The sequence below is a fragment of the Myotis daubentonii genome, chromosome 4 (assembly GCF_963259705.1).
Source record: "Myotis daubentonii chromosome 4, mMyoDau2.1, whole genome shotgun sequence".
Classification (NCBI taxonomy): domain Eukaryota; kingdom Metazoa; phylum Chordata; class Mammalia; order Chiroptera; family Vespertilionidae; genus Myotis; species Myotis daubentonii.
In genome coordinates, this window is record NC_081843.1 from 42,889,420 (window position 1) to 42,917,304 (window position 27,885).

A 27,885-nucleotide genomic window follows, 5' to 3' on the forward strand; every position below is an offset into this window, starting at 1 on the left:
GGGAATCTACATTCCAAGGTTGTGGTGTATGGAGCCATGTTCCCATTCATTCCATGAGCAGAGCACCCACCAACAGAACTCCAAGCGCCCTCTTTCCTGGGGTCTGACTCTGAACTATTTCCCACAGACTATAAAACAGTAGCAGGGAGATGATGCATTGGCGTACTTTAAGCTTAATTTCCTCAGCCATTTCATCTCTGAAATGCAGGCCCTGGTAACTCATCACAGTGATATCAGTTGCTGGCTCTGACATCTACCTCAATCATTTAGATTGTAGCCACAACACTGTCATTTTTCTTCCTCCTAAAGATGTGCACTCTCTTGGTCTTTTGAGCCTTGATGAATAGAGCAATCCCACCAATATTTTTGGCCAGATTTTCAAAGAAACAGCCTTCATTTTAATGAGATAAAATTAGCTTTTGGCCTCCTATTTTGAAGGAAACAATTTACTGGCTTTAAGCATAAATCAAACAGAAGCCTTAAAAACAGGAAACTCTGAAAAGGCAAGGCCCTTGAAATTCTGGCCTAAATGTGTTGCTGATAGCAATGAATCAATAGAAAGTTGATTTTCTATAAGATATCTACCTGTCTAACCCACTCTACCTTCCTAAAGGGGATGATGTGTTTGGAATTCAAGGGTTCAAGGGTGAGGTGTGTAGTGGGACAAAGATGTGACATTGAGGAAAGCTGTTGAAATCAACTGAGAATATGCTCAGAGAGGCATTCTTCCCCAAAGAATACACTAAGTAGATGAGAGAAGGACAGGGGAAATAGACAGGAAGTTAGGACAAAAGAAGTAGAGGAGATGGAGGATGAAATAGAGACAAAGAGGATGACAACAAGATGGCTAGGAGATGAGAAAAGAATAACAGAGTGAGAGTTTGGGAAAGGAAACCTGAGAAAGAGCCCTAGATAGAGAGGCAGCAGAGATGAAGAAATGATAAAGGGGAGAAGGGTCAGGTAGGGGTGAGGTGTGTATCGTGGGAGGGTCTTCATGGGTGTGGTTCCAGAGATTGTGTCTAATGAGTCATGATAACTGCATGGTAGGCAGCCTACAGATGCTTCTCCCCAGGATATGCCTGGCAAATGCATCACTGGCAGGGATGAAATTAGCTGAGAGCCATGGCTATTCCCCTGAGACACATCTTTCCTAGAGAAGGGAAAGCCACAAGGTGAAATTTCTCTGCTGCAGTCATTGGAAACTAGTAAGAACAGTCAGAGGGAGGATTTTACTACAATATAGTCACATCCCAATTAGCCTAGAAAAATGCCTCAGCACTAAATAATTGTTTTCCCCATCACTCTTCCCAGAAAAGATATGCTAGTGCACGTCCAGGACGTCCCCCTGTTGTGACATACAGATCCCTGTCACAGCCTCACTCCCAGTTTTATGTGTCCTACATGATAAATGTACACTGCATTTTTCTAACATTTATTTTTTGGACATAGGCCTAGAGGGAAATTTGGGGAAAGAAGTCCAAATATTTCTCTAGTTTTACCTATAGTGTAATAAAATGTAATTTATCTCTGTTCAACCCTACCATAAATGTATAGTATATATTTATTAATCTTTTTTGTTATGTCTAGGCTATACATATGTACATTTACTGAAGACAATGGGGTGTGTCATTTATATATTTTATGATATCAAATTTCTTTTCCCAACTATTTCATACCTGTTTGCCCCAAGAGAAAGTCTTTTATTGTAATGAGCTGAATATTACTTCATGCAATAAGGATTCTGTAAATAAAAATGTATTATGACTTTTTTTACTGCTTTAAAAGCTCTCAGTTAATTATCACTGATTACTTTTTAATGACTGCAATGTCCCAATATATTTTAATTTTTCAGATGTTTGCCCTCTGAAATGCTAGAAAATAAATGACTCCTAAGAAAACACCAGTTAAATAAATCTTCAAAAGCCTTCGTTTGATTTTTGTTAGAAGTAACTCCTACTCAGGCAATTTGGAGTGTGTTCAACACAAGTGTGAATCATCGATATATAATCCTTGAGGATATGTTGAAAGGAAAGTCTCTGCAGAAGAGAAAGTACCTTAAAATAACCTTACAGCATCTGGCTCACACCTGCAAAAGTAAATTTTATAGTGATAATTTTAGAACTCCGTGAGCTGTCTTTGTATTTTGTGTTTTCCTATTTCAGACTATTTCTACTACCAAACTAATCTGACTATTTTGGACCTTTTTTGTGCACAACACATACCTGAAGTAACAATTGGGAGGACTGGTTAATTACACTGGCTTTCTCTCAGCTGTGTGTGAACCTGTCAGTCTTTGTGTTGCTATGATGCTCAGAAGGTTGGCATCTTCACTCTCTTCTGTCTATAAAGTTTCTAGCCTAAGAGCGTGAACACACCTATACTCCAGATGTGTATGAAAGTCCTACTTATGCAGGGGAGTAACATATCAGGCGCTTTCTAAATAATGCAAAAATGTTACTGAAGGTCAGTATGGTTTTGTTGTCATTGTCATGGTTTTTGAATGTGACTGTAATTCATTCCTTCATCATATCCATTACGGAACCTCGGAAGGCTTCCAGGAGACTTTGCTTCATCTTCATTGCATTCCCCTTTTGGCCCGAAGGCTTTTGAATTTTAATTTTTGTGCATGTTCTAATTTTGTTAAAAAGTGACAAATGTCTATAAAATGATTAATTTCCCCCCTGAAGATGTCACACAAACTTATGTATCTAATTTTCACATTATCTTTATTAATGGAGCCCCCTCCTCTCCATCTTTCCTTTCTAAATCCTCGACTTATGCATGTTCTGTCCACTCAGCTCCCTCGTGCGGATTTGCACATGTGAACTCATCAATAGATCTACACATGTATGTTGTCCACACACACATAATTAAATATTTTGCAACTAACTTTAGATGCTTTCTTCTTTTTCTTGATATTTCTGGCCTTGATTTTAGCACTTGATCTCTGAGATCAAGATAGGTGAAGTTATTAAGGAAGCCAAGGTTGGGTTCATTATTCTCCTTTTTTTCTTTGTCATCTCTCCCATGTTCTCCTCTTCAGTCAGGGCTCTCCCTTCTTAGGTTTCTCCTCCCTACACATGTTCATTTCCCAGACAGTATCTCCTATTTCTGAGTCTTCCCTAGTCCCTCATCCATCCAAATGGATATTTGGTGTCATGGAGCCTTGATCTTTGACAGATGACAAAGACGAATTAAGCAGAAAACTACCTTGTACCTGTGTGACAGTGAGGCAACGCACTCACCTCTGCAGAGAGCACAGTTCCCCCAGCTGTGGGCCTTCTTCTTATCCCCCGGGATTCCCCTCATGTATCACTTGCTCAGAAAGCCTTTCCTGACCCTCCCCTCCCTCACTTCTCCAACCTGTTCTCTACTTCATCACTGTTTATTTTTCTTTACATTTCTTTAATTGATTTTTAGAGAGAGAGAGAGGAAGGGAGAGAGAGAGAAGCACTGATGTGAGAGCAAAACATGGATGGGCTACCTCCTGCACACACCCTACAGGGGATTTAACCTGCAACCTGGGGCATGTGCCCTGATGAGAATCGAACCAGCAGCCTTTTGGTGCCTAGGACAATGCTCATCCAACTGAGCCACACTGGCCAGGGCTTCTTCATAGCATTTAAACACATGTGTTCAAAATATTTAATGTTTCCCAAAACTACATAAATTATAACTATACAACTTGATACATTTCTACACAGTGACCTTCATAGATCCAGAAGTAGAGCATTGTCAGCATCCAGACACCCACCTCATGGCCTCTTTTGGATCATTCATTCTCTTTTACCCCAAAAGTAGCCATATCTAAGCATCTAGATTAGTTTGGGTGTTTTTTAATTTATAAAATAGAATGAGCTCTTTTGTTTTACTTCTTTCATGCAATATGATATTTATGAGATTCACCCTTAATGTTGCATATAGTGTAGTTCATTCTCATGGCTGAACATCACTTCATAGTATAACTATACAACAATATATTTATCCTTGTTACTAGTGATGAACAACCTGGGACTATTGCAAATAATATTGCTCTAAACATTTTTGTTCATTGTTTTGATGCACATATGTATGCATTTCTGGTGGTTATATATCTAAAAGTTACATTACTAGGTCTCTGAATAAGATTTTTTCAGGTTTAATATACACTACAAATAAGTTTTCTAAAGTGGTTGTACCAATTTATATTTTCATCACCAAAGTACAAGAGGTCTACATTGATACCAACACTTGATAATCATTTAGAAAATGTTAGCCATTTGGGTGAATGTGTTTTTATATCTCATTGGGGTTTTGATTTATATTTCCCTAATGACTAACAGGTTTAGTGCATGTTCACATTTCTTGGCCATTTGGATATTCTCTTTGTGAAGTGCCTACTCAAATTCCTTGCCCATTTTCTATTGTGTAATCTGTTTTTCTTATTTGTAGGAGTTCCTTATATAGTCTGGATATGAATCCAGCAAGATATATGTATAGAAAATGTCTTCTGGTTTAACTTTTCACTGTGTTAATGATGTTTTTGATAAACAGAACTTAATTTTTATGAAGTTCAATTTATAAATATTTTTCTTCATGGTTAGTGCTTTTATGTTGTTGTAAAATAGCTTTTCATCCCTAAGTTTCAGAAAGAGGTTCCCATGCTATCTTCTGAAAGTACTGATGCTTTACCTCTCACAATTATATCTACAATTTACCAGGAATTGATGTTTGGGTATGCAATTTCATTCAGTTCCATATGTAGTTAGCCAATTGACTCAACATCACTTATTGCAGCGGTTCCCAACCTGTGGGTCGCGACCCCTTTGGTGGTCGAACGACCCTTTCACAGGAGTTGCCTAAGACCATCCTGCATATCAGATATTTACATTACAATTCATAACAGTAGCAACATTACAGTTATGAAGTAGCAACAAAAATAATATTATAGTTGGTTCACAACATGAGGAACTGTATTTAAAGGGCCAGAAGGTTGAGAACCACTGACTTATTGGAAAGACTGCCCTTCCCTCACTCTGAGCAGGACCATTATTGTCACAAATCAAATGTTCTTTTGGGTATGGGCCTGCTTTTTAATTCTTTACAATGTTCTCTTGATTTTTTTCTCCTTTTCTGAATACCATATTGTTTTATTAATTGTAGATTTATGATATGCATTGATATCCACTAGTGTAAATCTTTCGACTTTGTTATCTATAAAATTGTCATGAGTATTTTTGACCTTTTAACATTCCCATTTACATTTTAGACTTAGCTTCTTTGTTTAGTCTCTCTCTCTCTCTCTCTTTTTCTCTCATACATGCAAAATAGTAACTATGAAAAGGTGATGAAAAAGTTATTTAGCTTAATTGTAGTGATCTATTCACAGTATAGACATACACCAAACATCATGCTGTATCCCTTAAATATACGTAATTTTGTATATCTAAGATATCTCAATAAGCTGTTTAAAAATTTAATTTATGGCTTTAAAATATTTAGACATATGGTATGGGGGCTTCCATTTGCATTCTTGACAGGGCCTGGAAAATGTGAGGTGGATCTGTTCTTGAAATCAAAGGCCATGTCTTATTTCCCACCCCACCCCCAACCTTCCATAAATGCCAAACACAAACTCTGCACAAGATAGGTATCCTCTCTCACCAAAATGTTTAATTAACAAATGTATCCTTGATGAGTAAACTATGGTGATAACATAGGTACTTTAGAGCTGGTAAACCTTTTGACACCTCTAAGTTATACTTTTAGACATATTGATATTAGGCACTATCTACTCCAGCCCTGAGCAGGATCACTGCATGCTCAGAAACTCTGCCAAGAAATGTACTTCTTCCTTCTTAACCGCTTCCTTCCCCAAGAGCTCAGGCATTCCTTCAGAACCCATCTCTTGGGGCTATCAGGTTAAACTGAGCAGGAAAAACTGGTAGAAAGGTTAATACGATTGGATGCAAAACTTGGAATGGTTTAAATTCATGGGTTTTGTTGCTAATTTTAGTTCCAGGGTAGGATATTCAAAGAGTAGACTGTGCCTCTGTTTAAATAATCTTTCTTAATGATGATGTAGAGTTAAATAAATTAGTTTTAAAATGTCCTGGCGACAGGCAAAAAAAATTTTTTTTAACTTTTTGGTTTGTGTGTATGCCCACTCAGACCTGGTATAGATAAATACAGCCACATAAACTTGCCAGTTTAGGGGGGAAAAAGAAGACCAATACAATTTTGGGTTTATTACAAATGTAAAAAAATATGATAGACCTCCCAGCGAGTTTCTCTGCACGAACTGATTTTGACTTAACCACTGTGGCACTTCTCTTTCTGTAACTCTTTTCATCATCCTCCCCAACCCCCCACCATCCCTCACCCAGAAATAAAAGTTTAAAAATAATGTAAGAATAATAAATTAGATTTAAAATATCTTAATTTGTTTTCATGCTTTCGCCTAAATTCTTTATTTATGTTCAACACATTATTACCATCTGAGCACATGGAACAGCATTCACTTTGAAATTAGAATCCTTATTTAGTGAAACTCTTTCATACCCATAGATCTGCATATAATCTTTTCTTTTCTGAAGTACCTAGAAATACTCTGTAGAACTTCAGCTCTCAGAATGTCTCCACTTTGAGATTTTAATAGACATTCTGCTTTCCACCACAGCACCTTCTATTAAGCAAGATGTGCTTTATAAGCCAATAAATAAGACCAATAATTGCCTCCATGTTTATATACAACTCAGACTCCTTCAGCCTTGTCTTCATCATGCATTTTGCCACTTAAGGCAAAGTCAAGGACTTCAGTTTGCTGATATTTATCTATTGCTTGCCAAACGGATCTTCTGCTCTCAAACTCCCCAGCCCCCCACAAACCAGGAGAAGAAAAGAAGTTTAAGTTCTTCTTACTTGATGCCTTTATTTGGTTCTTTCATATTTCTGAGGCTTACTTTTCATCCACGAAATTAAAAATAGAAGTGAAAGTCATCTTTGTTTTTCTAATTAAACCCTCGTTTCATTGAATTGGCTTTCCCTGGCAGGACTTAAAGGCATAGCCTCCCGCTCATTATCACCAGCCTTTATGATTCCTGCCGTCATTACTTCTGTGGCAGATGACTGTGGTTTGTGCTTTGTTGTTGTTGTTTTTAAATCTATGTCCCTTACAGCTCTTTGGAAAGTGGCCATTGTTAACATGGAGGTTCTTCCATATTTCCAAGTTTATGTTTGCCAGATGCTCTAGAATAAATGGGTTATTCAAAACATATTGGAATCCTTTATGGGTTCTGCCATAGCTTAAGTTTTATATCCCCAAACCGATGAACTTAAATCTTTTCCTCCTTATGTATTTAAAAATTAGTCACAGGAGAGTCCCCTGTCTCCGGCGCCCCGCCGCCTCCGCCTAGGTTCCCACCCGGTGACGCACGCGGCCCCGGCTCCTGGTCTCCCCCGCCGCCCACCAAGAACGCCAGCGGCCCGGCTTCCCGCTTGCGTCGCTCTGCATGGGCGACCTGCACCCCGAGGGGGCCGAGGCTATGCTCTCTGAGAAGTTCCCCCCTGCTGGGCCCTCCTTATCTATCAACGTGAACCGCGACGTGGCCCTCGCTGGGCTGCGCCTACATCACCTTCCAGCATCGGCCGATGCGGCGCGGACACCGGACACTGAGCTTGGAGGTTATCAAAGGCCAACTGCACCGTGTGGTCCCAGCGAGACCCAGGACTTGGAAAGTCGGGTGTGGCCAGCATCTTCATGGAGAACCCGGAGGAGTCCCCTGACAGCAAGGCCTTGGATGACACCTTCTCCACCGCTGGGCACATCCTGTCTTGCAAGGTGGGATGTGAGGATCGTGGCTCCTGAGGCTTTGACTTTGTCCATGTGGAGACCCGTGAGGCCATCAGCGTTTTGAATGGGATGCGGCTGAATGACCGCAAAGTCTTCTTTAGCCCTTTCAAGCCTTGACAGGAGCAGGAGGCGGAGCTGGGGCTGGAGCCGTGGGGTTCACCAACCTCTATGTCAGCGGTTCTCAACCTGTGGGTTGCGACCCCTTGGCGGTGGAACGACCCTTTCACAGGGGTCGCCTCAGACCATCCTGCATATCAGATATCTACATTACGATTCATAACAGTAGCAACATTACGGTTATGAAGTAGCAAAGAAAATAAGTTTATGGTTGGGTCACAACATGAGGAACTGTCTTTAAAGGGCCAGAAAGTTGAGAACCACTGATCTCTGTGAAGAACCCGCAGATGGGCATAGAGGAGCAGGGCCTGGAGGAGTCTTCTCCCAGTTTGGGAAGATGCTGAGTGTGAAGGCGAGGAGCGAGGACAGCGGCCACGCCCAAGGCTTTGGCTTTGTCACCTTTGAGAAGCAGAAGGCCAAGCAGAGCGGGAAGGAGGTTGGCGGGCAGCTGCTCTATGTGGGCCGTGCCCAGGAGCGGCAGAATGAGCTCAAGCGAAGGTTCCGGCAGATGGAGCAGATGGAGCAGGACCGGCTGAACCATTAGCAGGGCGTGAACTGGTATGCGAAGAACCTGGAGGACTCCTTGGTTCTGAGACAGGAAAGAGTTTCCTCCCTATGGAGCGATCACCAGTGCCAGGCTGATGACAGAGGGCGGCCAGCCCAGGGCTTGGCTTTGTGTGTCTTTCCTCTCCAGAAGAGGCAACGAAGGCTGTGACAGAGATGAACGGGTGCATCCTGGGCACCAAGCCGCTGGACGTGGCGCTGGCTCAGTGCAAAGAGGAGTGGAAGGCTATCTTGACCAACCGGTTCATGCAGGAGCGCCACTCCAACGTGTGGGCCCTGGATGGCCCCCTCTTGGACTCTTCCCAGCAGCCCACCAGCTGCTTCCTGCCCACCATGCCCCAGTTTCATACTACACGCGCAGGGATAGGCGGCCTGGAGGGGGTGAGAAGTGCAGCTGGCGAGCACTTTGGCGAGCAGGTCTTGTTTCTGAGTCAAGAAGAGCTTCCAGCATCATAGCTCTGTCATCCTCCAGTTCTCAGCACAGTTGCTGTTCTTCCGCCACACCCAGTTCTGAATCAAAAAAGTATTTTTAAATAACCATGCCTTCTCCCTGTATTACAGCAGCCCTGATACTGCTTGTTGGTACCTGTCACCAGATCTCCCAACTGTATTCATCCAGCCAAGTTCACAGATGTGTTTAAACAAGACACCCCCCCCCCAAAAAAAAATTAGTCACATACATATGCAAAACTTTGTCTATATACAATGCTAGAGGCGTTAACTCTAAAGTCCTGTAGGGTCCGCAGACACCAAGTGTCTGAGGCCTAGAGAAGGAAGTGGGAGATGAATTGCCAAGCCACAGGAGAACACTGTGGGGGTCTCTGTGCTCTGGGGGCAAGGTTAAAGGTTAAACCTACATATTAGGACATTGTCTGTCTAATCAATGGTCCACCAACATCCATTATCAAACAAGCATCATGATTTCACAGTAAAAAGTTGTTGTTTACTATGAGATAATTTTGGTTACCAAAGCTCAGTGTCTTTGGTAAAAATACATATAGGTTTTGGTGATACTTTTCTTCTTAAACAAGTTGTTTTTGTTGTTATAGATGCTTATGTTACTATGTCGCTCTGTCTTCTTAGCAAGTGCCAATAACTGTCATAGAAGCATAGCCAAAGAAAGAGGGGGAAATCCCTAGCCACTGGGCTCAGTAGGAGTCAGTAGGTAGTAGTAGGTGCTGAGTACAGTCTGAATGTCCTGGCAAGCTCCCAGAGAATGAGGAAGCCTTTGTGTGCAGACAGGAGAGCAGCAAGGGCTCCCAGGAGATAGCATCATGGCTCACCCAGCAGGGCGGCCACATTCAGGAACAGAGTAGGAACTAAAGGGCAAGTGGGATGCTTATACATAAGTAAATATTATAGCAGAGATACCATTTTGGAATCGCCTACTAGAGTTTCTAAAAGCAAGTTTGGTTCCTGGGCAAGCTGAAAGAAGGGCACACAAACCAATGGAGGAGAAGGGTCTCTCTCTCTCTCTCTCTCTCTCTCTCTCTCTCTCTCTCTCTCTCTCTCTCTCTCTCTCTCTCTCTCTCTCTCTCCCCTCTTGAACAAGGCAGACTCCTGCCCTTTATCTTAATTCTCAAATTCCATCCATCTTAGCCCTGGAGTTGGAGAGGGTATGGGAAATTTAAAAACACAAGCAGTATTAAAAATGTTTGTAATCCAAAGTGAATTCATATGCAGCCACAAAAACTGGCTCTGGCAGGTTAAATGGCTTAGGTCTTTTGTTGTTATTGGTGTTGAAAGCCAGGGCAAGGCTGTGTCTGCTGCCCAAGGTCACATGGACCCAGAGTGAGAAAGAGGAGCCACTATGTTGCATAACTAAGCATCTAAGTTTTAAAATACTCCTCTCAGAGAAGCTCTTTTGCACCTTGCTTCTTCTGCATGACTAATCCTATTGATTGGCAGCAATATAGTAAAAACCCATTGCTCTGAGTTTGCCCTAGACCCATGGTTGGCAAACCACGGCTTGCGAGCCACATGAGGCTCTTTGGCCCCATCAGTGTGGCTCTTCCACAAAATAGCACGTGCGGGCGTAAACGTACAGTGCAACTGAAACTTCGTGGCCCATGCACAGAAGTCGGTATTTTGTGGAAGAGCCGGTATTTTGTGGAAGAGCCACACTGAAGGGGCCAAAGAGCCGCATGTGGCTCGCGAGCCACGGTTTGCCGAGCCACAGTTTGCCTAACACTGCCCTAGACAGAGCACGTTGTCAAAATCGCAAACAAGAAAGGATTTTCCACAATCCCCCTGTAATTCAAAGTTGAATTCCGTAATCTTTGTTGAATCTTTCAGAGCAAGAAACATAGCATTTAAGAGGGCAAGAAAGCATTTTTTTCCTTATGGAAGTAATGTAAAAACAAATTTGGGATTTTATATTAGAGAATGGGAGAGAGAATTGAAGTATTTGCCTTCTTTTAAGATGAGGTAACATAGAATCTAATATTGTTGATTTTTCAAAAAGTTAGTCCTAAATAAAAAAATAGCAGCATATACAAATAAACCTGCAATTGTTTAAAATATCTATATATATAAAAGCCTAAGCAACCTTTATGACCGAACTACCAGAACGATGGGAACTACCGGTCCGTATGATGTGCACTGACCACCAGGGGGCAGATGCTCAATGCAGGAGCTCCCCCCTTGTGGTCAGTGCGCTCCCACAGCCAACTTCCCATGGCCAGCCAACCTCCCCTGATCCCTCCCCCGGGGTGGCCCGGCCCCTATGGGCCCTGAACATGGGTGGGACCAGCCAGCCAACCTCCCATGGCCCCTCCTCCCAGCCAGCCCCGCCCCAATGGGCCCTGATCGCTAGCCAGGCTGAGGGACCCTACCTGTGCACGAATTCATGCACCAGGCCTCTAGTATTTTCATATATTTCTAATTTTAATAAAAAGTATGCAAGTTATAATGGACTTAATTTTTTACTTAATAGATAGGAAAATGTTGTTCAAATGCTCCCTTTTCAAAGTATGGCCTGTAGACTTGTAGCATTTAACTCCATCTGGGAGTGTGTGAGAAACAAAGACTCTTAGGCCTCTACATGGACATATGGATCAGAATCTGCATTTTAACAGATCCCTAGGTGATGCACATGTACATGAACACTTTCTGAGACACTGATCTAAATAAACCATTCACCAAAAACAGGATCAAGTAGGCTTTGGAAAGCCACCCTTCCCTCCTGCAATTGCATAGAAAGTTACAAGCGAAGTAAAAAATTGTTGTTTTTGCTATCCTATCTAATAAAAGAGTAATATGCAAATTGACCATCACTCCAAAGCACAAGATGGCTGCCCCCATGTGGTCAAAGATGGCCAAGACAAGATGGCCAGCAGGGGAGGGCAGTTGTGGGCAATCAGGCCAGCAGGGGAGAGCAGTTGGGAGGGACCAGGCCTGAAAGGGAGGGCTGTTGGGGGCAATCAGGCCTGCAGGGGAGGACAGTTGGGGGCAACTAGGCCTGCAGGGGAGGACAGGGGCGACTAAGCCAGCAGGGGGGGCAGTTGGGGGACCAGTCCAGCAGGGGAGGGCAGTTGGGGGCAACTAGGCCTTCAGGGGAGGACAGGGGCGACTAGGCCAGCAGGGGAGGGCAGTTAGGGGCAATCAGGCCAGCAGGGGAGCAGTTACGTGTCGATCAGGCTGGCAGGGGAGTGGTTAGGGGCAATCAAGCAGGCAGGCATGCAGGCGAGCAGTTGGGAGCCAGCAGTCCTGGATTCTGAGAGGGATGTCCGATTGCCCTTTATCCCTCAAGAGGTCCCAGATTGGATAGGGTGCAGGCTGGACTGAGGGACACACACACACACACACACACACACACACACACCCATGCACGAATTTCATGCACCAGGCCTCTAGTGTAAATATAACATCAAAATGAGTCCCCTAATGCAGCCTTCAAACATGTGGAGCCACCTTCTATTTCTTTACTTCTGCACTTCTTTCTCTGAAACACTTCCTAGGGTAACATTTCAGTTTTTGCATGGTTCCTTGGGTCTGTGACTTTGGATGCTTGAATAACTATGGAAATATAACAGAAAGAGGTACTATTGAGAGGTTTATAGGAAACAAAAATAAATAAGCAAAAGATAAGGCAGAAACACAAAAGAGCAAACATAGCATGAACTAGAGAAATAAATATCTGTCTATATGATTTGTATTGAAAATAGATGTATTTTTAAAATATAAAAATGATGCAAACTAATAGTTTTTCATATTTTTTGCTAATTAAAAATAGCACATAAAAGTAGGAAACAGAGAATATGTCCAGAAACATCATAATGAATAGACAAACTACTTTCTTTTAGTAGCGAAGCATCCACTTACCCTCTTCAGGTAATAATAATACCACCTGTTTTCCTTTCAGGAGATTCCTCTTCTCTCTCCCTACCCAATCCAAATCTCAGGCTACAAGCTGTAGGTATTATCCTGCATTACCTGTGGGCATGATGGATATATGGTGGACCATGTGATGCACAGGCCTAAGCCAATAGCAATCTTACATTCTCTAGAGCACAGAGTTGATTTTAGTATGGGCACATGTCCCAAGTCAAGTCAACCAGGCCCAATGAACCCAGAGCTTTAAACTGAGTAATCAGAAAAAAGACTTTGTTTCATGTTAGTGCTGAAATGGAGAGGAGACGCAAAAACTGTGGCAGTCATCTTGACACCATGAGGGGAGATACTGTTCTGAAAATAGAGCCACCACAGAAAAAGCAGAGCAGAAACTGGGAACAGAGAAAAACTGACTCTTCCTGATGACCCTGGTTGAAGCCTGGGGAAGAGAGGTCCCTGAAAGCAAACCAAAACTCTACACTTTTTATCCATCTGAACTAAAAAGTTCCGCTTTTGCTTAAATCAGTTTGGATTAGTTTCTGTTACTTGTATCCAAGGGAAATATAAGTAATACAGGGTGGTAAAAGTTTGTATATTTCTATGTGTACATCTACATAGATGGGTCTTAGATAATAAAATCCTAATATGCTAAGTGTCCAGTCGGCCGTTCAACCAATCAAAGCATAATATGCTAATAATATGATAAGGCCGCTCAACTGCTCGCTATGATGTGCACTGACTACCAGAGGGTAGACGCTCCGATCGATAGGTTAGCTTGCTGCTGGGGTCCGGCGGATCGGGACTGAGCGAGATGGGCTGGAGCCCTTCTGTGGTCCCTCCCTGGCTGGCCAATCTCCCACGTTCCTCCCAGGCCCCAATCATGCACCAGTGAGGTCCCTCGGCCTGGCCTGCACCCTCTTGCAATCTGGAACCCCTCAGGGGATGTCGGAGAGCTAGTTTCAGCCCGATCCTGCAGGCTAGGCAGAGGGACCCCACTGGAGCATGAATTCGTGCACGAGGCCTCTAGTTACATATAATTTCACACTCAGTTTATTCTTTACCTACTAATTTTTAAACTTCTCAAACAAAAAATATGTCATGAGCATCTTTCTGGGTAATTATATTGAGACCTATATTGGTATTTTACTGGATATATAATGGTTCTACAATTTTCACCATAATTAATTGAATCAGATTTATACTGAGGGACACTTATAGATTATTTATATACATTAAAGAGAATCATCATGCATATATATTAATTTAACCCATACAATGATCTCCTTGGGATAAATTTTTGGAAGTTGTTAGGCCAAAGGTATCTAATTTAAGATATAATACACACTCCCACACTGCCTTCCAGAAATCTATAGAGTTATATTCACACCAGTAGGACTTGGACACTTCAGTGTTCCCTACAGTCACATAAACATCTACTAGTTTCATGAGTGAAAAATAATATAGCTGATTTCTTTTCCATTTCTCTATTAGTGAGAGTGACTAATTTTCCACATGTTTATCAGTCCTTGTATTTTCTCCTTGTTTGAACTGCCTGTTATTTTCTTTACCCATTTTTCTGTTGGAGAGGTTCAGTTTCATTGATATGCTAGAGTTCTTCATATGTTAAGCATAGTAATTCTTTCTCCTATATTTGCCAACTTGTATTTTGTGTTTAGATTTACTTTAAGTTTATTTCATGGTACAGAAAGTTTACATTATTATATAACCAAACTTACCAAAATTTAATTATGGATCCTGAATTACTTACATTGCTTAGGAAGATTTTTCCATTCTAAGATTATAAAATTATTCACCCATGTTTTCTGGTTTCTTTTTTAATATATTTTGATTGATTTTAGAGAGGAAGGGAGAGGGGGAGAAAGAAACATCAATGATGAGAGAGAATCATTGATTGGCTGCTTCCTGCACGCCCCCTACTGGGGATCAAGCCCTCAACCCTGGGCATGTGCCCTTGACCAGAATCAAACCCAGGACCCCCCAGTCCACAGGCCCACACTCTATCCACTGAGCCAAAACAGCTAGGGCCTGGTTTCTTTCTTCCCTTTTCTTATCTTTTCTAAAATATACATTTAAATCTTTGATCCATTTGGAAGTTATTTTCCTTTAAGGGATTCAGCTTTCTTTTTTCCCAAATGTCTAGCCAGTAACACATGATTTATTGGAAATGCTTTTCTTTTCACCAATTTAAAATGCCATCTTGCCGAAACCGGTTTGGCTCAGTGGATAGAGCGTCGGCTTGCGGACTGAAAGGTCCCAGGTTCGATTCCGGTCAAGGGCATGTACCTAGGTTGCGGGCGCATCCCCAGTAGGGGGTGTGCAGGAAGCAGCTGATCGATGTTTCTCTCTCATCGATGTTTCTAACTCTCTATCTCTCTCCCTTCCTCTCTGTAAGAAATCAATAAAATATATTTTAAAAAAATAAAATAAAATAAAATGCCATCTTATTTATCATATAATTAACTACTACACATTCCTGGGTCTATTTCTGACTACTTTATTATGTTTCAATTCAGACTGTTTCTGTGCCTCCTATGGACATTCTGTTTTAAATACAGTAATTTATAAATTTTAATATGTAGTAGGATAAGTATCCTTATCGTTATTTCTTTTTCAGTCCTTCCAAGTTTTCTAGGTTTTCTCATTTATCCACTTTAAAAATTAATTTTAAGATAATTTATAAGTTCTCAAGAAAATATTGCTTCAATATTAAATAAAAATACATGGGTAATATAGATTATTTTGAAGAAAGTGACTAGATTAATAAGCTTAAAGTATTGAGTTTTTTTAACCTAAAACAGGACATATTTTCATTTACTAAATTATATTTAATGTCCTTTAGTAGAATATTTTTAATCAGTTGGCTATACTTCCTCTTTAACAAATGTAATAATACTGATGACAAAATATTAATTAGGAGATCACATTTGTGCATTTAAAAGAGAATTTCTAATCATTTAATTATTTAAATTTTAATTTAAAAATTTTCAGATTTAAAACAATTTAATATCTCTTAATCAGTTTATTCATATATATTTTTATTCACTATTTTGAATATAATTTTTCTTACAGTATTTTTGGCCAAATTTATATTATTATTATTACAAAAATATCTTCTTATTTATAATTTTTGGGAGTTTTAAAGTTGTGTTTTGTTTTTTTTTAAGTCAAGAACAGGTCCTAAATTTAATCAAATACCTTTTAGCATCAATGAGATTTGTCTGATTGAAAGAAATCAATGTATTTCCAAGGAAATCAATGTATCCAATATTGAATTGGATACATTCTTGAATTAATCCCACTTGGTTATATAGTAGTATTCTTTTCATGTGTACCTAAATTCTCTCCGCTAATATATCAATCAGAATTATTCTGAGGAAAGAGAGAGGGAGAGGGAAAGAGAAAAAATCTGTTCTATGTTACTATCACACATATGCTGGTGTCACAAAATAATTTGAAAGGAATTCCTTGTTTTATGTTGCTCTGGAACAAATTTAAATCATATTGTAATAATCTGTTTCTCAGAAAAATAAAAAATTACCAAAGACACCTTCTGTGACAGAAGCTTTTTGGAAAAGTTGACAACATTCACAATTTGCAATCTATTTCTTCCTGAAAACACACACACACACACACACACACACACACACACACACACACACACACACAGAGTTTTAAAGGCTTTTAGTATAGCCCTGGCTGATGAGGCTCAGTTGGTTGAATCATCATCCCATACACTGAAAAGTCAGGTTCGATTCCCAGTAGGGGTGTGTATGGAAGGCAATTGATCAATGTTTCTCTCTCACATTGATGTTTTTCTCTCTCTCTCCACCTTCCTCTTTCTCTAAAATCAATAAAAACGTATCCTTATAAAGCTTGCAAAGGATTTTCTTATGATGATTTTCTTTATCAGTAGACATTTCCCTTTTTATTTGTTACTAGGGGCCCGGTGCACGAAATTCGTGCACTGGGTGTGTGTGGGGGGAGTGTCCCTCAGCCCAGCCTGCCCCCTCTCACATACTGGGAGCCCTCAGGCGTTGACCCCCATCACCCTCCAATCGCAGGATCGGCCCCCTGCCCAGGCCTAATGCCTCTGGCTGAGGCATCCGGCTCGGGCAGCGGGGACCCACAGCTGCAGCGGTCCCACGATCATGGGCCTCGCTTTAGGCCCAGGCAAGGGGCCCCTAGCTCCTGGGACTGCCAGCTTCGACCGCACCCAGCTCCCATCTCTGGCTCCACCCCTACTTCCTGCTATCACTGGCCAGGGCGGAAAAGGCACCTGATTCTCCGATCATGGCTGGGGGGCAGGGCAAAGGCCGCCCTGGGGCCGCCTTTGCCCTGCCCCCCAGCTCTTAGCTCCCCCCTGGGTTTCCGATCACTGTCAGTGGCAGGGGGCTTCTTCCTGCTTTCCCTTTCGCCTCCCTGCATTGTGCCTACATATGCAAATTAACCGCCATCTTGTTGACAGTTAACTGCCAATCATAGTTGGCAGTTAACTGCCAATCTTAGTTGGCAGTTAATTTGCATATAGCCCTGATTAGCCAATGAAAAGGGTATCGTCGTATGCCAATTACCATTTTTCTCTTTTATTAGTGTTGATTTTATTTTTTTAATGTTTTATCCATTTTTAGAGAGAGTGAGAGAGGAAGGTAGGTAGAGGGAGAGAGAGATAGAAACATCAGTTGGCTGCCTCCTGCACACCCCCCTCCAGGGGATCGAGTGCACAGTCCCGGTATGTGCCCTGACCTGGAATCAAAGAAAGGAGATTGGGACCTCCTGTTGCGTGGGAGAATGCTCAACCTCACTGGCCAGGGCTTCATTGTTTATTTTATAAATTTGTGTTACTTCTCTCTTTTGTTCTCTCTCATATTTAGTAAATGATTTGTTTGATTATTTTCTCCCGCAGAACCAAGTCTTGAATTTATTTATAATTTCTATCATTTGTTTCTTTATGGATACTTGCTTAACACCAATCAGAAAGGATATATGCACCCCTATGTTCATAGCAGCACAATTCACCATAGCTAAGATCTGGAAACAGCCTAAGTGCCCATCAGTAGATGAATGGATTAGAAAACTGTGGTACATCTACACGATGGAATACTATGCTGCTCTAAAAAGGAAGGAACTCTTACCATTTGCAACGTCATGGATGGAACTGGAGAGCATTATGCTAAGTGAAATAAGCCAGTCAATGAAGGAAAAATACCACATGATCTCACTCATTCATGGATAATAGAGACCATTATAAACTTTTGAACAATAATAGATACAGAGGCAGAGCTGCCTCAAACAGATTGTCAAACTGCAGCGGGAAGGCCGGGGAGGGTTGGGGGGCAGGAGGGAGGGGAGTAAGAGATCAACCAAAGGACTTGTATGCATGCATATAAGTATAACCAATGGACATAAGACACTGGGGGATAGGGGAAGCTAGGGGACTGTCAAAGGCAGGGGAAAAAAAATAACACATATGTAATACCCTTTGTAATACTTTAAGCAATAAAAAAAAATATTTCTTCCTTCTGTTTTTTCTAAAGTTTATTTTGTATTTGTTTTTCTAGCTAAACAAGTGGCACCTTACTTATTTCCATTGTTTCTTCTTTAGTAATATAAACTATATGATTTAAATTATTTTCTCACTTATATTTTAGACATTCTGTATTTGTGATTATATTATCTCTTTAACCTAGGAATTATTTAATAAAGATGTTTTGTTCTGTTTCAAATTTCCTTATTTGTTTCTAGCATTGAATGTATTTGGGTTAGAGAACATTGTCTATAGTATTTCTACTTTTTAGAACTTAGTAGTTTTTTTTTGTTTGTGTTTTTTTTTAAGAAATTTTTTTAAAAAAATATATTTTATTGATTTTTTACAGAGAGGAAGGGAGAGAGATAGAGAGTTAGAAACATCAATGAGAGAGAAGCATCGATCAGCTGCCTCCTGCACATCTCCTACTGGGGATGTGCCTGCAACCCAGGTACATGCCCTTGACCGGAATCGAACCTGGGACCCTTCAGTCCACAGGCCAACGCTCTATCCACTGAGCCAAACCGGTTTCGGCAGAACTTAGTAGTTTTATTCTTTCAAAAGGATCATAAATTCTCTGAATATCTATCTATAGGTCCTTGGGGAAAAAAGCTGCATTTCTTTGTGTTTAGGGTTTGATATTTGATATATGAATATCTATTAATTACGATTACACATATTACTATTAAAATATACTATATTTAAATTTGCCCTTTTTATCCATCAAGAATTGAAAGTGAGGTGTCACCTTCTACCATTATTATATTCTTATAAATATATCTTTTATCTTCTATAATTTTTATGTTTTATTTGTATTTTTACTAATAAGAAATAAGGAATAATTATAACTTCTCTGTAGCTTTTAACCTATATCATTAAGTGAGTAGGACTTTCAGCTTGAATTGACCTGTGGCTGATTTAGGATAAAGTTTCTTCCATCATTTGATTTATTTACATCATTATGACATTACTTTTATCATTAAGCCAATATGTCAGGACTTTTTGTCATACTGATGTCATCTCCTGCTTTTAATATGCTGTATCTCCTTTCTTTGACATTGTCTCCTTTGACATTTGAAAAAATAGACTATTCTAAGTTCAAATAGCAATTGCAGTTATAATTTAAAATAATATGTTTAAACCTGTGGTTCTCAATATATCAATTTTCATTTAAAGTAAAGCTATTTCTACTCACTTTGAGATATTAAAAACTAAATGTTAATTTTAGCAATACTACTCTCAACTCCCTTGTTCCAAACCTAGAAGGGCTGACGTACAAATCGTTTTATTGTTATTTTGTGCCATGCTTGTACCTCTAAGTTAGCGGTCCGAGGAAATATCTATTACGCTCCTAAAAATGGAACCAAGAACATAGCAATCCATAATAATTGTTAAAGATTTTAAAACTTAAATTTTAAAACTGAAATTTCTAGTAGACCACTTTATCTTATCACCTTGAATGCCAACAGAGAGACTTCAAAACTGAACATCGTTACTACAAATGGCTCACTCTTGCTTTGCTCTACAGTGACTGCAGTCGCTGTGTTTTAGTTTTCAGTCCCTCTTCTCATTAAAATGCAAAAGAGGAAAATGTAGTCAGTCTGACTCCTGTACAAACCACAGGAAAACAAATCCACTGGAGGGTAATGCTCCAGGCCACTCTGACAGGGGATACCAATCCTATATTGATTAAGAAATTAGGCAGCTTGATCCCTTTCTGACTTTTTGAATTATAATATTCCTTGTGGGCTATATTAAAAATTAACCCATGGCAGGGGAATAAGGGAGGAGAATGGGAGTGAGTATATCTTCCCACCCACCCAAATTATGGCCAACTGGCAGAAAAGACCAGACATGTCAGCATGTCACCCTGCTCCGGCTCAGAAGGAAAGTAATAGCCTCCGAATATCCCCATCTAGTCCCCAAGCACCAGAGTGAATTCTGAGAATCACACCATTTTCTCTGCAAGTTTGCCTTTCTGGCTGTGTGTGTGTGTGTGTGTGTGTGTGAATCTACATTCATACATAGATGTCTGCTAGAAATGTATTGTTTCAATCCCTCTGTTCACATGTAATTAACATTCCCACTTTCTTCTCACGCTGGACTTTGGAAGGTGAGCCCTTGCAGTGCCCTATGCCTGCTTTAATTAGGCAAAGAATTGGAATCAGGAGAAACCAGCTCTTCTAAGGGATTTCTTAGGGTGGGATGACAAAGAAGTTTGCGTAGAGATGGAATGATTTAGTAGGACTGCACTTCTTTTCGCTACCTTGGAAACTGAAAGGGTTGTTTCCTTTTCTCTTTTTTCCCTGTTACTATTAAATTTTATTAACCATATATAAAGTATTAGAAATCTTTTGGATCTGATTATGATTTCGGTCCAGAAAATATGTAATCCCCAATGAAGAATATATTAAAAGAACCAACTCCTTTCCAAAACTGCAGTAATCAGATATTAGTTTCTGAATAGCTGTGGCTTGGCTAGGAAGCTTGGCCCTTCACCCCATCTCTTTTTACTTACACTGTAAAATGTTGAGAGTAATTCGTTTCCTTTATCAGTCGGGGTCCTTGCAGAAAATACAGCTGGCATATTTAAATGGGATAATTTGAGGATTGTTTTAAAAGAAACCTTTACAAAGGTGTGAGCAGGGTAGAGAGAAACCTCAAGGGATGGTGTAGTTCTTGGGGAAAGTAACGCTTGGGGAACCATTCCCAACCTAGGCCTGAGACATCAAGGGGTGGATATTGCTACTGGACTAGGGGAAAAAAATGAACTGGGCGAAAAAGGCCCCCGATAAGAACTGGGATCTTCAGTTAAGTTACGTGGCCAGCCCAAATCAACCTGCAAGGAGGGCCCTGATCTCGCTCTCCTCTTCCATAATCTCCTGCTGCACTCCCATTGGTCAACCCGACCTGACAGGGTAAAGGAGCCCATGATGCTGAGTGTAAGTCAGAGTCTTGGTGTATGGTCATGGCAGAAAGGGTGAAGGGGTGACTGGAAGAGATCTAGCACATTTCTATTAAAATCAGCCAATGTCTATTGAACAACTCCATTTGAAGAATTCTTCAATTGCAATATTTCATCATCTACATGAATTGAAATCCAAGGAGCATTTGCCTATGAAAATTGAGTCTTAAGATTGTAGGAAACGGTTATGATAAAAGGAAAGTAACTTGGCATTTCGTGTCCTAAGATGTGTATTCCAATACTGACTTCATCACGTGCTAGCCGTGTAATTTTGAAGGAGTCACTTCTGATTCCTAGTACTGCCTGGTATCCAGCAGAATGGTGGTGATAGACATGTCTTTTCCATTTTAGGCACAGAATTGCTGCTGGTATAAAATTATCTAGTGTATATGAAACTACTCTATGAACTAGAATAAACTTTAATTATAATTCATTTTGGAAAACTTTCTCTGAAGCCATGACATTTTCAACCTCTTTACAAATCGAGTTTTCTTCCTTTGGAAAGGAGGTACTATTGTCAAAGTCATTTAGTTGTTTAACAGTTTAGACGTTTGCATCTTATGGAAGTAAACGAGTGCTCAGAGTGTACACAGAGACTTTCACTAGGGAATTTCCAATTTCCTTCATCACATCCAGGAAATCTTATAAAAAATGTCATATATAGAGAGATTGCTTTGTTCATTAATTACATACAGTTGCTCCAGAGAGGGTCTGGCTTGCCAAGAGTACTGCTGATTTGGCTCTAGCTAGGGAAGTAAAGATATGATGCAACAGGCATTGCATTGAGGCTGCAATTTTCAACCTTTTTCATTTCATGTCACACATAAGCTAATTACTGAAATTCTGTGGCACACCAAAAAGCATACTATATTTTTTGCCCAATCTGACAAAAAAAAAAAATAGGGATAATCTTGATTCATTCACCCTGGACAGTTATTATTGTGTTGTCTGTTGTCATTATTTTTATTTGACAATCCAAGGGAAAAAAGGTTAGTGCTCCTAACTAAAAATTCTTGCAGCATGAAAATTGAAAATTGCTGCATAAAGGTATTATTGTTCTTCCAGCTCTCCTCTCTCTCTTCCTCTTCCTCCCTCTCTCTCTCTCTCTCTCTCTCTCTCTCTCTCTCTCTCTCTCTCTGCAATCCATAGGTATTTTGTCATGTATGCACTGGGACTAGTACAGCAACATGACTGTATCCTAGTTTGTGAGACTTTAATAAAAATTTACCCTTAAAAGTATTTAATAAATAAAAATTAAATATAAATAAATCAAATGGTCAAGATAAACTAGAGAAATAACAAAAATGCACCCAAAGAAAGTAGAAGATGATTTGATTCAAAAGATAAAAATAAAAATTAATTAATTATAAATAAGCACACAATAGAATATACATGTAAAGGCAAATGATGTCTCTTTGAAAATGCCAATAAAATCTAATTTGTAAACCTTTGCTAACCTGGTCAAGAATAAAAACATTAAAATGATAAAGACATCAAAACTATAAATAAAGGAAATTTTTTAAAATAAGAGACCATTTTTACCCAAAGTAATTTTTAAAATATAATTGACTTTCCTAGAAATATAAATTAATAAGAGTGCATCAAGAAATTAAAAACAAAACAGACCAGCAGCATAGACTAATTGAAAAATATAGTCAAAAGCCAAGACCAGAACATTTTATGGATGTTACAAAATTGGATTAGAATATTTTTAGAAAGAGAGCATAATAGGCCTTTTTACTATAAAACTACATGCAAAACCCTAAATAAAATATTATCATTTTTATTAAGGTACTAGAGGTCCGGTACATGAAATTCATACATTTGGGGTTGGAGGGCGGTCCCTTAGCCCGACCTGTGCCCTCTCACAGTCCGGGGTGGGGAGGGATGTCTGACTGACGGCTTAGGCCCGCTCCCACCTTGGGAGCGGGTCTAAGCCAACAGTCGGACATGTGCTCACCAGCTGTGAGCCTGGCTTCTGGCTGAGCGGTCTTCCCACTATGGGAGCTCACTGACCACAAGGGGGCAGCTCCTGTGTTGAGTGTCTCCCCCTGTTGGTCAGTGTGCATCATAGTGACCAGTTGTTCTGATGTTCGGTCGATTTGCATATTAGCCTTTTATTATATAGGATAATTGACCTACAACATATATTAGTTTCAGGTATACAGCATAATGATTCAGTATTTGCATATACTGTGAAACAATCACCACAAGACCTCTAGTTAACATCCATCACACACAGTTACAGAAAACATTAGCACTTTTAATAAAGAACTTCATTAAAAGAATAATATACATCATGATCAAAAAGGGCTTAATATGGCATTGTTAAATATTGGAAAAATAATAGACAAATAGGTCCATGGAACAGTATAGAGCAGTGGTTCTCAACCTGTGGGTCGCAACCCCTTTGGTGGTTGAATGACCCTTTCACAGGGGTCGCCTCAGACCATCTTGCATATCAGATATTTACATTACGATTCATAACAGTAGCAACATTACAGTTATGAAGTAGCAATAAAAATAATTTTATGGTTGGGTCACAACATGAGGAACTGTATTTAAAGGGCCAGAAGTTTGAGAACCACTGGTATAGAGTATAAAAAATCCATAAACTGTGAGAAATAAATTTCTTATTTATGTTGCTTACAAGCCACCCAGTCTATAATAGTATTTGGTTTTAGCCTAATTGGACTAAGGTAGAAATTGGTACCATGTCAGGTGCTGCTGTAACAAATACCTAAAAATGTGGAAGTAGCTTTGGAACTGGGTAATGAATGAAGGCTGGAAGTGTTTTGAGGTGCACGTTAGAAGAGACCTACATTGCTAAGAACAGACCTTTAAGGGCGATTCTGGTGAAGAGTTCAGGAGGAAAGTAGGAGAGCTATAGAGAACACCCCAGTCTTCCCAGAGCATACATACCTAAGTCACCCTGAAGAGAATGCTGGTAGCAATAGGGACTATAAAGGCCATTCTGATGAGGTTTCAGACAGAGAAGAAAAACATATTATTGAATGAAGACTGAAGAAAAAGCCATCTTCCTTATAAAGTGTCAAAGAACTTGACTGAATTGCATTTCGGTCCTAGTATTTTGCAGAAGGTAGAACTTGTGAGCAGTAAAATCGAATATTTAGCTGAAAGAATTTCTAAGCAACTGTTTAAGTTGTGGCTGGGCCCCTTCTCCCTACTTATGATTAAATGTGGGGAGAGAGAAATAAAGATGAACTAGTTAAGCAAAAAAGGAAACAGATCTTTAAAATTTAAAAAAAGTTCAGCCTGTTTATATTGCAAAAAAAAGAGAAAATGTCTAGGAGGGTATGGCCACACATCCTTTAGGTAAAGAGAGAAGTGTGAGTGTGAGTGTGAGTGTGTGTGTGTGTGTGTGTGTGTGTGTGTGTGTGTGTGTGTACCATGGATTTAATCATCCACGTCAGCAGGAAAACTGCCAGTTTGAAATGAAGGAGGAAGAATGGGAAGGAAGAAGAAAGACTGCCGGGTTTCTAGGATTTTACAAAACATAAAGCCAGATAATGTGTGTTGTTCCTCAAGACAAGGAGGGAATAACCTTGAAGGCGGCTCAGGGATCATGAGGGCTGCCTCCTTAGTTTCAAAAGGGAAGACCATCCCCTCACTTGCAACCGGCCATGGGGGTGGGGCTTCCCAGAGCCTTGAGGTCCCACCCTGATCTGGCAAAGCTCTGGGGCTAGATGGCCACAGGGTGGGCGCTCCCCTGCAGTGTGTCTGGAAGGTGGGCCCTCTGTCCCATCAGACCTGCAGGGCAGAGCCTCACACCAAGGAGAAGTGTACCTGAGCTTCAAGATCGCATGCAATTTGCCTTGTAATTTGGACTTATTTGAGACCTGTTACCTTTTTCTTTCTTTCCTATTTCCCCCTTTTGGAATGGAAGTGTCTCTTCGGTTTGGCCTTCTTGTAGTTCCCGTCAGGCAACAAATATTCTGCCTCGGGACATCTGCCATTGCTGGACTGCCTCAAAATCTCCTCCCGCTCTAGGGGTAGACTCCATTCTCTTTAAATTCTCTTCTCAAATATCTCACAAGACACTTCTCTGAGCATTCTGTCTAAATAGAACTCCCAACACTCTCATCACTCTTACTCTCCGATCCTGCTGTAGTTTCTTCAGAGAAAAACATTCCCCCTCCCAGCCCTTCAGTGAAGGCCCCATAGTTCAGGGGTTGGGTGTTTTCATTCACTGTTGTATTCCCAGTGTCTGGGACATGGTAGGCACTTAATGGGCACTTGTTTTCTATTAGTTTAAGATCAGCACCATTTACATTCTGCAGAGACTTATGTGGTGCACTTTGAGTCTCAAATATTTGCTATCCCTTCCTGTTGGGAGATTATGTCCCCTTCCTCACGGACTTCACAGAGCGGTGTGATTCTCCCTGTGCAGGAGCTTTAAGAGCCTGCTCATGGTGCCCGTGTCTTCTCTGCCACAACACCCAGCACTGTTCTAGACAGAGGCCATTCTGTCTGCCTGAGCCCCAGAGAAAATGCTGTGGAGCAAAGCCAAGGTCGATCATATGGATCTGTATCATGCGTAGTAAATAAACTTTGCTGCATGAAGCCACTGAGATTTGGGGACTGTTCGTTTCCATGGTATAACCTAATTTATCCCGACTGATACAGATATCCAGGTAACCATGGACAAAGAGAGGGCCTGAGGGTAGCTAAAATAAATTTGACAAATTACATGAATTTGCCTGAGCTGGCTCTTCCCAGACAATCTAGTGCTTTGCCATCAAAACAGTCTCTTGGAAAAAATAAAAGCAACAAAAAAGCACTAGGACATTTATTTTGGCGTGATCAGAAGTCATTATTTAATTTCTTCAGGTTTTCATGGAAAAGTGTTATACAAAAAAGTAGCTAAAGTATCTTATGGATTTAAAAACTGTTTCCCAAAATGGCATTTCTTAAAATTGAGTAAGAGATTTACAAATAACACTGATTCCAAAACTGCCTCAGACCACCTGACTAAGAATCCTGAGACTGGTGTCTTCAAATCTGTATTATTTTTAAAGTTCCCCAGCTGATTATGATACAACTAGTCCAAAAGGCAGTACTGGATGTAAATGTCTCCCAACTTAGAACTCTAGGAGACATATGGGGGATACACAGGCCAGCAAGAGCCTCAGTTCACCCCTCTTAAAAACACATTCAAAGGTATAGTTCTATGATTCCTCATTGAGTCACAACACTTCAATTATCAATGGGAATCAACTTTCTAAAGCAGAAAAGATTTGCTTCACTTTCAATTGTTATTAAATGGAAATGTCTGACTGTTTATAAAATTCTCAAGGCAGTATCACTTAGGTCTACTCTTGCAGAAATAGATAGGACTAAGGATGCCAATAAAAACCCACAACAATTGTTTTCTGTGTAGGCATTGTGAGACTGACTTGGCTCCAGCAGGAGAATTTCCTTTATTAATACAATATGAGTTAGTTGCTTATGTTATTTTATAAACTGTAATTCAGATGAAGTAGCAGCAGTTACCAAGACTGGAAGAGGAGACCAGAATTCTACTGTTAGGTGCCAGAAGCTGCCAGTGTTGGACGTGAAGAGAGAAATTGAACACCGTTGTGGATATTTCCAAACACAGGCAATAGAATGAAGGCTTGCTTCTTACACAAAAAGGCCTTTTACCCCCACCTGTACCTCGCCCCAGGATTCCCTCCCTCACAGGGATAAGAAATGAGAGTACAGCCTTCTGAACTTCTATTTGACTTTGATGGCAGTGTTAAAGCCCTCATAAAATTAAAATGTTGAAGGGAGGAAGTGGGGAACAGGAAGAGATTAACCAAATAATTATATGCATATATGCATAACCCATGGATATAGACAATAGTGTGGTAAGCTTTGGCGGGGGCGGGGGGCATACAGTATGGTGGGGGGGGGGAAGGACATATGTAACACTCTGAACAATAAAGATAAAATTTTAAAAAATTAAAACGTCGAAGGAGAGGGTGTTTGTGTTACCAATAGAGTTAGAGAAAACACACTCATCTGACACATGTTCTGAAAGAAAACCAGAAATCTTATGACAATGTATGTATGTGCTTTTAAGAGCAAGGGACAAGCATACTGAACAATCTCTGTCCAAAATGAGCTGTGCTGTGTCGTGAGGGTCACCAAGCCAGAAGCAATAGCTGGGAGCCGTGTGGCTTGCTGGATAGCAAGGATCAGTTCTGCATGCTTTGGCAGAAAGCTTCAGCCTCGTCCAGATACACATGCAGCATTCGTGGAGACATAGTGATAAATATCTACCATTGCTGACAGATGAAGGGAACTGGTCTACCACATCTTGGCCTCTTGGCCTTCAGATCCAGTAATGCAAACACAAATGAGATTTTTCTTTCCCATGAAGTAACTAATTACTAGGTAAGTTGTTTCAGGTCCTAGCATTACTACAAAGAAAAATAAATTCCTTTTCTGGCACCACCTTAAAAGAAGAATTTCAATTGGATTAGATTCCTTCAATCTAGATGAACATAATAATAACTTCTTTTAAAA

General features: G+C 40.4%; 1 pseudogene; it reads left to right on the forward strand.

The window, feature by feature from the left end:
* Window positions 1-8,968, forward strand: part of LOC132233822 (polyadenylate-binding protein 1-like) — a 54,099-nt pseudogene extending 45,131 nt beyond the window's left edge.
* Window positions 8,969-27,885: the final 18,917 nt, after the last annotated feature.